The 10,608-nt window shown below is 39.3% G+C and overlaps 1 non-coding gene across 1 annotated transcript; it reads right to left on the reverse strand.

Annotated features, from left to right (window-relative positions):
* Nucleotides 1–297: 297 nt before the first annotated feature.
* TRNAC-GCA (transfer RNA cysteine (anticodon GCA)) lies at nt 298–370 on the reverse strand. Its single transcript has one exon. It is a non-coding gene; the product is annotated as a tRNA-Cys (tRNA).
* Between the last annotated feature and the right edge of the window lie 10,238 nt (nt 371–10,608).

Below are 10,608 nucleotides of genomic sequence, written 5' to 3' on the forward strand. Positions count from 1 at the left end.
TGGTAGTGAATAGTGCTAACAAACGAAGAGTAAAGATGTTGAATTTGAAGTGACTTCAAACCACTTACCCTGTGATCCTCTCCAACAGTGTTTAGATACCCCAGGTTATAAGACATGTTGAATATCTATGCTGATTCAAGGGAAGAGATTACAATAAGTATGGTTGAGTGAGTGAAGTCGTTTAGTAGTGTCCAACTCTTTGTGACTCCATGGACTGTAGCCCACCAGGCTCCTCCATCTGTGAAATTTTTTAGGCAAGAGTACTGGAGTGGGTTGCCATTTCCTTCTCCAGGGGATCTTCCTGACTCGGGGATCGAACCCGGGTCTCCTGCATTGCAGGCAGACGCTTTACCATCTGAGCCACCAGGGAATCCCTAATAATAAGTATAGCAGAAGATAAAGTACAAAGCAAAGTAGAATATGTGACAGTAGAATAGTTGAGTTGCAGCATGGTGTCTGTACTAGTTAGGAGGTTGAGAGAAACAAAAATTATTTGGGTTGAAGAAACTCAAGTCTTCCATGAAATCAGATTTACTTAGAATATGAATTGAAGGAGATCAAGATAAATGAATTTGTGATCAAAGATTAGACATTAGAGTTAAAATTCACCAAGATATAATATTTAATAGTTTGGGCTGCTGAAAAGCCCAGGGTTTCCCCAAAGATATGAATAGAAGATTAAATTGACTGATTTCTGGTAAAGACATTTGAAGTGTGAGGAATTGGACCGCTCACATTTATTCTAATGATGAAAGTTCTTGGAGTAGAGGATAATGCCAGATAGACGTCAACATCCACTGTGACTAAGGAATGGGAAGTGTGCAGAAGTAACAAGATGCTAAGGTGTGATGTCATGAACCTCAGAAGAGAGGTGTCTATAAGTAGGGGACATAGAATAAGTAAAGGAAGCAGAATAACCATCTGAAATTGGAAATAGGGAACTGGGAGGATGTCAACGTCATCTCAGACGCCTGTGTTCTCAGAAGTGTAGGTGAAAGAGAGAATCCTCTGTTCCCTTAGGAGAGATGCAGGAGGTTAGTATGCTGAGGCTGGGAGCCGGTGTTAAATTACATCAGCTGTGCTCAGAGAAAATCAAGTGCAGAGGCCTAGGCTCTAAGGTGCAGGTTTACAATGACGATGGGATCTAAAGACCAAGGTGAAACAATGGTAGTGTGGGGGGTAGCAGTGAGAGGCAGAAACAGAGGGCAGGGAGGAGCAGGCTGGGCAAGAAGGAATAAGAGAAGGTAGCTGGGTTTGTATATTTATTCATGTTATTTGTAAATACCTGGAATTAAAGGGCCTGATGGATTTAACAAGCATTCTGATCCTCAGCAGAAACAAGTGGAAAACTCAGGTAGTATTAGAGACTAAAGGAGTTGAGCAATCTGTATGCTGGCTCACCAGTCTGATGTCTTTAACCTCTCCCATCCATGTGGCTACAGTAGAACCAATTGCTGAGCATATATGGTCATGAGAAAAACAAAAAAATCTGTGCATATATGTTCAATGAGACTGAAGTAACCAACTGGTCCAAACTCTTCCCTGGAGATTTCTGAGCAGATGATAAATGCTCCCAGTGTATAACTAATGGATAAAGCTGCTGCTGCTGCTGCTGCTGCTGCTAAGTCGCTTTAGTCGTGTCTGACTGTGTGCGACCCCATAGATGGCAGCCCACCAGGCTCCCCCATCCCTGGGATTCTCCAGGCAAGAATACTGGAGTGCGTATGGATAAAGCTATAAGATGCTATACTCAGGGGCTGGTAGTAGCCACAGTCTTGTCATGTAGACCAGACGAGGAAAAATTTTACTTTATTTTAAAAGAAAATCAGCAGTTTTGCTGGAGGAAAAAAAAAAGTGAAATTCGCTCAGTCATGTCCAGCTCCTTGCGACCCCATGGACTATAGAGTCCTTGGAATTCTCCAGGCCAGAATATTGGAGTGGGTAGCCATTCCCTTCTCCAGGGGATCTTCCCAAACCAGGGATCAAACCCAGGTCCCCTGCATTGCAGGCAGATTTCTTTACCAGCTGAGCCACCAGGGAAGCTGGAGGAAAGTGATTCCTTTTAAGATTAAGAGAGAATGTGTGTGAGTGCACGCTCAGTCACTCAGTTTTGTCCAACTCTTTGCAACCTCATGGACTACAGCCTGCCAGAAGCCTTTGTCCATGGAATTTTATAGGCAAGAATACTGGAGTGGTTTGCCATTTCCTCTTTCAGGGAATCTTTCCAACCCAGGGATTGAACCTGGGTCTCCTGAGTCTCCTACACTGTCGAGCGGATTCTTTACCACTGAGCCACCTGAGAAGCTCCCTTTCTCTCATTCTCATATATCCTCAAGAGAGGGTATATAAGAGGATAAATATAAAAAACCTTAAGAACTTCTGGTTATGTACTTATTTTATATGCTGAATTTTAATGTTAAATAATTAATCCTTTGCTGAAAAGAAAAAGAAATGACCAGATTTACCACTGATTTTGTTGTGTGCTTGTATGTATGTACATATATGCTATATGTGTGTATGTATGTGTGTGTGTAAATATACAATATATGTGTGTACACACATGTATATTATTATATATACTGTATATACATGTATATAATATAGAATATATATATATAATACACACACACCTGATTTATACAGCCTCATGCTATTGTTTTATCTATAAACTGACATATTAAATTCATGATTCTGTTATACTTATGTTTCTTGAATTATGCTTTCTTCTAGATTATATTCTTCAGTAGTTTTAAATAGTATGTTTCTCTTTTCCTCCTCTTCTATTTCTTCTCTTTTTATACTTTTATAGAGAGATCACTTTCTTTTATTCAGCCTAGTAAAATGCGGTTGGTTTCTCCTTGACTTTTCGCACTTTATCAGAAAAAAAAAGAAATCTATTTTTTTTTTCTAATCTGTAACTTGAAATCTAGTCAAGCTTCTTGTTTATCGGTGCAGGGAGGGGTGGTGTAGAAACTAGTGAACCAAGATTTCCTACAGAACTCGTGGGGATGCTCTCAATGCAGAATGCTCTAAAAGAGCGCTAACAAAATGCAGATGGGTATCATGCTTCTGGGCTTCCCTTGTGGCTCAGTTGGTAGAGAATCTGCCTGCAATGCGGGAGACCTCAGTTCAACCCCTGGGTTGGAAAGATAGCCTGGAGAAGGGAAAGGCTACCTATTCCAGTTTTCTGGCCTGGAGAATTCCATGGACTGCATAGTCCATGGGGTTGCAAAGAGTTGGACCTGGCTGAGGCTTGGGTTAATCATGTTTCTAAGGATAGTAGCTCTGAATGTGGACTCTCTCCAGCCTCGAACCCTGGAAATGGCAGACCCCAGCACTCTATCCTGCATCTACTTCCGAAACACTAAGATATCAAGATAAGGACATCCTTAGTGACTGGCAGGATATTCTATTTTTAAGTGATTTTTCATTTATCTCTCCAGTCTGCTTCTCTTCTCATTGATTCCCTTTCTCTCATTCTGCATATGTGTTTGTATGTGTGGAGGAGGGGAGCATATTAGTGAAGGCTGTGAGGTTTTTCTTACTAATGTCTTTTCCCCAATATAGTATCTGGAGATTGGGACAGAGTTTGGATCCAATTTGACCAGTAGGGGTTTTCTATTTGTTTCCTGACCCACCATTTTAGAGAAAATAATTATATTTCATTGATAAAAATTTGCTAAACTCCACTCTATGTGTTCATATCTGTCAGATTTGGTGAGCTATCCTCTGTGATCTGATTTTATTCTGCCCCCCTTTCCCTGGGGCAGATAACACTTATTTTAAATAAAGATACAAATTGAGGCCAAAGGTGTTGCTTAGTTCACCCAAGTTTAATCAGATGATAAAAGAGTGGTTTTGATTTACAGTAAGTGTAGAACATTTAGTGAATCTATTTCAGTGAAAAATTTTAGTGAAATATATTTAAGAAAAAGATAACAACTACCATTTAGAAAAATATATGAATTTACTCATAAATATCACTTGGAAACTTCTTGGGTATTATTTTTCTATGCATCTGACTTCCCTAAGTAAGAGACTGAATTGAGTATGAAACTAGATATTAAAGGTCAAAATATTATATGTCAGGTGAAATATAAAAGTTCAAAACCTAATTCTTATTTTATACCATAAGTAAATTAAATATACCCCAAAACTATAAACTCTACCTGGATTGACTAATGATAAGAAATAATTACTAGTACTTTACCCAGTAATTTCTTAAGCTGCAGAAATGTAAACAAACAAACAAAAACGGTTAAAACAATTAAGGGTACAGTTTTTAAACTTATCACTTGCCTAACTTTGTTGTTCAGTCACTCAGTTGTGTTTGGTCTTTGGGACCCTATGGACTGCAGCACGCCAGGCTTCATGGTCCTTCACAATCTCCCAGAGTCTGCTCAAACTCATGTCCATTGAGTCCATGATGCCATCCAACCGTCTCATCCTCTGTCTTCCCCTTCTCCTCCTGCCTTCAATCTTTCCCAGCGTCAGGGTCTTTTCTAATGAGTCAGTTCTTCACATCAGGTGGCCAAAGTACTGGAGCTTCAGCTTCAGCATCAGACCTTCCAGTGAATATTCAGGGTTGATTTCTTCTAAGATTGACTGGTTTGATCTTCTTGGTGTCCAAGGAATTCTCAAGAGTCTTCTCCAGCACCATAGTTCAAACACATCAACTCTTCAGCACTCAGCTTTTTTTTTTTTTAATTGTCCAGTTCTCACATCCATACATGACTACTGGAGAAACCATAGCTCTGACTATACAGACCTTTGTAGGCAAAGTAACGTCTCTGTTTTTTAATATGCTATCTAGGTTTGTCATAGCTTCCAAAGAGCAAGTGTCTTTTAATTTCACGGCTGCAGTCACTGTCCACAGTGACTTTGGAGCCCAAGACAATAAAGTCTGCCACTGTTTCCATTGTTTCCCCTTCTATTTGCCATGAAGTGATGGGACCAAATGCCATGATCTTAGTTTTTTGCACATTGAGTATCAAGCCAGCTTTTTCACTCTCCTCTTTCACCTTCATCAAGAGGTTCTTTAGTTCCTCTTTGCTTTCTGCCATAAGGGTGATGTTATCTGCATAGCTGAGGTTGTTAATATTTCTCCTGGCAATCTTGATTCTAGCTTGTGCTTCATCCAGCCCAGCATTTTGCATGATGTACTCTGCATATAAGTTAAATAAGCAGGGTGACAATATATTTGTCTAACCATATGTCTGAAATATGTGTATATGTCCATATGTATGTGTCTGTGAATGTTTGCATTTGGTAGAACATACTAAACTTTTCATTATTCTATTCTCAAATATGGAATGGAAGCACACTAAATCTAACCACACGACCAGAATCTGCAATACTTTGTTTGTCAAATGACTCAAGTTCATTTCCTCTACAGAAAAGAGCCTTAGACCCTGATGACAGGTGTCTGGAGAATTTTTCAGCAGTTGATTTAAGAAATAACATCAAACTGCTTCTGTTAGATGTTAGATGTTTTCCTTTAAATTGGACTGGTATGGAAACATTCTAAAGGTCATCTTTAGTGGGAAAATTCCTTTACCCTTTGGAACTGTAGTCATGTTTAAGGTCTTAGAATCTCTCTTTTTCTTTTCTTTTTTTTTTGTCTAACTTAGTTTTTTGTATTTTTTTTTAATATTGTTTATACCTTCAGACCAGTGCTACTATGCTTCCCATTCAGTTCCCAACCGAGCCTTTTATTCTTAACCAGTGGGTTTGCTGGTTCCCAATTTCTTTTTGTTTGGGGTGAAAAAAAACCATTTTTCTTTCCCTGCCTTGGCTCAGCTGGTCTGCTGCCTGCCTGTCTTTGGAAATGAACTTCGTTATTATTTTATGTGTGTTGGATTGGCAACTATTGTAACTACAACTGTTGCCTATATTGAGCTCCTCTATTTCACTGACAAGAACTCTGTTGCATCATTCAAAGATGAAATATCCACCCACAGCTCACAGTGTCTATTTACTGAATTTGTAGTTTTCTTCATTGGGGAGAAAACCCATTCTGATCACAATACATTTCTATATTTCTTACATGACTGTTACTTTATTAGATGAAACACTAACATTTTTTTTCAAACCATTTCCACAAATTCTAAGTCGTATTTCACATCTAGCTCTATCCAAAAGGGCCTAAACATGCAGGTAAATATAAACGGGAGAAATGCACAATATAAGAACAGGGTGATCATACTAAGGAAGTGATGGAACAGAAGCCAGAGAGTTAACAGTGTGGCTACACTCTGTGAAGTGCCCACAGCAGTGACCAGGGCTCACATGGCTTGTACACATGTCTGTCCAGTCCTATTTGTGCATAGGTGTCAGGTCACCAGTGTCCTGTATGGGTTATGGTGGCGGTTTAGTTGCCAAGTCATGTCCGACTCTTGCGACCCTCTGGACTGTAGCCCCCCAGGCCTCTCTGTCTGTGGGATTCTCCAGGCAAGAATACTGGAGTGGACTGCCATTTCCTTCTCCATGTATGAATTATGGTAGTCTATCTACGGTCATGGTTCCCTACACCATCCGTAAAAACACGGCTGGAGTCTTTGGCCTGAACAGAGGACAACTTACCCACCCAAATCCTCATCCACTGCAGCTCTACTCGTTTACCAAAACCCAATTCAACCAGAGCTGCCTCAGTAAAGCCTTCTGCAGTCCTCAGACAACGAGAGATGATCCTGCCCAGCTTCACCAGAAGCTTAGGTGTAGGGCTGATATGACACCCACAGAAATACTATTGCCGTGATATTTCTGTTGGCCAGTCTCACCCACAGGACTGCACTCGGAGGAGGGTGGAGAAGAGAGATATAAGGATCTCTTGTTGAGTTTTCAAAGTGTAAATACCTGTGCAACTGCACCAAGAACCTTTTTGTTGGCCTTTCTAAATTTTGCCTGCCAAGACCTCCAGTTGACTCCTACACATATATTTTTCTTTTAATTGCCCTTTCCATGTATATTGATTTAATACTTTACCTTTGGTGTCACCCTACCAGAACGATAGAATTGAAGTGTTTAGTTATAAGCTATAGTGACAAAAAAAAAAAAGAAAAACAGTTCTAATTTTTTTTCAGATATATGCAATTTTTCTTCTCAGTAAGAATTTCAGTATTTGCCTGATATTGTGCAAGCAAGAATGCAGTATGGGCCCCCACCCTCACCACCTGTTATCCACACCCCTAAGATCTGAAATTAAAAAAAAACAAAGTTGTGCTTTTTCATTATTACTTAAAAAAAAAAAAAATTCTGGCAGCACAAAAAAATTTTGGCAGCACAACCTAACTTCACTGGGACTCATTTGCAGACAAAATCTAACTAATTTTTGGCTAGGAGACTAATTACAGTATTTCTTTTATGGAATTTAAAAAGAATCAAATGCCATATGAATAAGCAATAATGTGTTAATCATGGGATGCTGTCCCAGTTTCCATTGAGATGCTGTATATCATAAAGTAAATTTTCCATGTTACCTTGGTAAAATCTGAAAGGTTCTAAATTTCAATATACATCATTTTAAATTAATTCTCTTGAAGTATAGTTGCTTTACAATGCTGTGTTAGTGTCTACTGTAAAGCAAAGTGAATCAGCCTCAAATATATCCCCACTTTTTTGGATTTCCTTCCCATTTATGTCACCATGGAATACTGAGTAGAGTTTCCTGAGCTATAGAGCAATTTCCCAACAGTTATCTATTTTATTCAGAGTATAAGTAGTACATATCTGTTAATCCCAACCTCTCAATTCATCCCATACCTCCTCCCCCTGCCCTTGGTGTCCATATGCACATCTCTATTTCTGTTTTGCAAATAGAATCGTTTATACCATTTCTCTGGATTTCACATATATGCCTTATTATATATTTGGTTTTCTCTTTCTGACTTACTTCACTCAGCATGACAGTTTCTAGGTCCAACCATGTCTTTATAAATGACCCAATTTAATTCCTTTTCACAGCTGAATAATATTCCGTTGAAAATATGCACCACATCTTCTTTATACATTCCTCTATTGATGGATATTCACATTGCTTCCATGGCCTAACTATTGTGAATAGCAGTGCAATGAAGATTGGGTTGCATGTGTCTTTTGGAATTGTGGTTTTCTTTGGGTATATGCCCAGGAGAGGATTGCTAGATCATATTATAGTTTTATTTTTAAAGCAAATTTCATACTGCTACTCCAGAGTGGTCATATCAATTTACATTTCCATATACATCATGCCTCACATTCTATACAGTCAGCAAAACCAAGACCTGGAGCTGACTGTGGCTCAGATGATGAGCTCCTTATTGCAAAGTTCAGACTTAAAATTGAAGAAGGTAGGGAAAACAAATAGGACATTTAGGTATGACCTAGATCAAGTCCCTTATGATTATACAATAGAAGTGACAAATAGATTCAAGGGATTAGATCTGCTCAGACAGAGTGCCTAAAGCACTATGGAAAGGCATTCATAACATTGTACAGAAGGCAGTGACCAAAACCATCACCAAGAAAAAGAAATGCAAGAAGGCAAAGGGGTTATCTGAGGAGGGCTTTCAAATATCTGAGAAAAGAAGAGAAGCGAAAGTCAAAGAAAAAAGAAAAGGGAAACATACACCCTGCTGAATGCAGAGTTCCAAAGAATAGCAAGGAGAGATAAGAAAGCTTTCTTAAGTGAACAACACAAAGAAACAGAGAAAAACAATAGAATGAGAAAGAAAATCAGAGATACCAAGGGAGCATTTCATGCAAAGATGGACACAATAAAGGAAAGAAATGGTAAGGACCTAACAGAAGCAGAAGAGATTAAGAAGAAGGGGCAAGAATACAGAGAAGAACTATACAAAAAGGTCTTCATGACCCAGAGAACCACAATGGTGCGGTCACTTACCTAGAGCCAGACATCCTGGAGTGTGAAGTCAAGTGAGCCTTAGAACAAAGCTAGAGAAGGTGATGGAAATCTAGCTGAGCTACTTCAAATCCTAAAAGATGAAGCTGTGAAAGTGCTGCACTCAATATGCCAGCAAATTTAGAAAACTCAGCAGTGGTCACAGGAGTGTAAAGTTATTTTCCTTCCAATTCCAAAGAAGGGCAATGCCAAAGAACGCTCAAACTACTGCACAATTACACTAATTTCACATGCTAGCAAAGTAACGCTCATAATTCTCCAAGTCAGGCTTCAACAATATGTGAACCATGAAGTTCCAGCTGTTCAAGCTAGATTTAGAAAAGGCAGAGGAACCAGTGATCAAGTTGCCAACATCCGTTGGATCACAGAAAAAGCAAGAGAATTCCAGGAAAAATCTATTTCTGTTTCATTGACTATGCTAAAGGCCTTCATTGTGTGGATCACAAGAAAGTATGGAATATTCTTAAGGAGATGAACATACCAGACCATCTTACCTGCTTCCTGAGAAACCTGTATGCAGATCAAGATGCAACAGTTAGAACTATACATGGAATAAAAGATTGGTTCCAAATTGGGAAAAGAGTACGTCAAGGCTGTATATTGTCATCCTGCTTATTTCATTTACACAGAATACATCATGAAAAATGATGGGCTGGATAACTCACAAGCTGGAATCAAGATTACCTGGAGAAACATCAACAGCATCAGATATGCACATGACATCACCCTGATGGCAGAAATGAAGAGGCACTAAAGAGCCTCTTGATGAAGGTGGAACAGGAGAGTGAAAAAGCTGGCTTAAAGCTCAACATTCAAAAAAGCAAAGATCATGTCATCCAGTCCCATTAATTCATGGCAAATAGATGGGAAAAAATGGGACCAGTGGCAGATTTTATTTTCTTGGGCAACAATGTCAGTGCAGAAGGTGACTGGAGCCATAAAATTAAAAGACACTTGTTCCTTGGAAGAAAAGCTATGACCAACCTAGAGAGCATACTAAAAAGCAGAGGCACAACTTTGCTGATAAAAGTCCATATGGTCAAAACTATGGTTTTTCCAGTAGTCATGTATAGATGTGAGAGTTGGACCATAACTGTGAGTGCTGAAGAATTGATGCTTTCAAACTGTGGTGTTGGAGAAGACTCTTGAGAGTCCCTTGGACTGCAGGATCGAACAGTCAATCCTAAGAGAAGTCAATCCTGAATATTCACTGGAAGGACTGATGCTGAAGCGGAAGCTCCAATAGTTTGGCTACCGGATGGGAAGAGCTGACTCATTAAAAAATACCCTGACGCTGGGAAAGATTGAGGGCAGGAGGAGAAGGGGGCAATGAAAGATGAGATGGTTGGATGACATGATGGATTCAATGGACATTAGTTTGAGCAAACTCCAGTAGATAGTGAAGGACAGGGAAGCCCAGCATGCTGCAGTCCATGGGGTCACAAAGAGTCAGACATGACTTATTGACTGAACAATACATATTGCCTCAACTGTTTTGTATAAGAAATTGTGGACCTGCAGGTATTAAATATATTTTTTTGGTAAATGGATTGTTTCTCTGTTCACCTCACTACTTAAAATCACTTCCTAACCTAACTGATGCTGTCTACATGATGCAAACCCCAGTCTGATCTCCATCCCTTCATCCTTCCTCCTTTCTCATTTATGACCTGCCTTGATGCATTATTTTGAACCATGTAACATGCAGT

The sequence above is a fragment of the Bos javanicus genome, chromosome 12 (genome assembly GCF_032452875.1).
Source record: "Bos javanicus breed banteng chromosome 12, ARS-OSU_banteng_1.0, whole genome shotgun sequence".
Taxonomy (NCBI): Eukaryota; Metazoa; Chordata; class Mammalia; order Artiodactyla; family Bovidae; genus Bos; species Bos javanicus.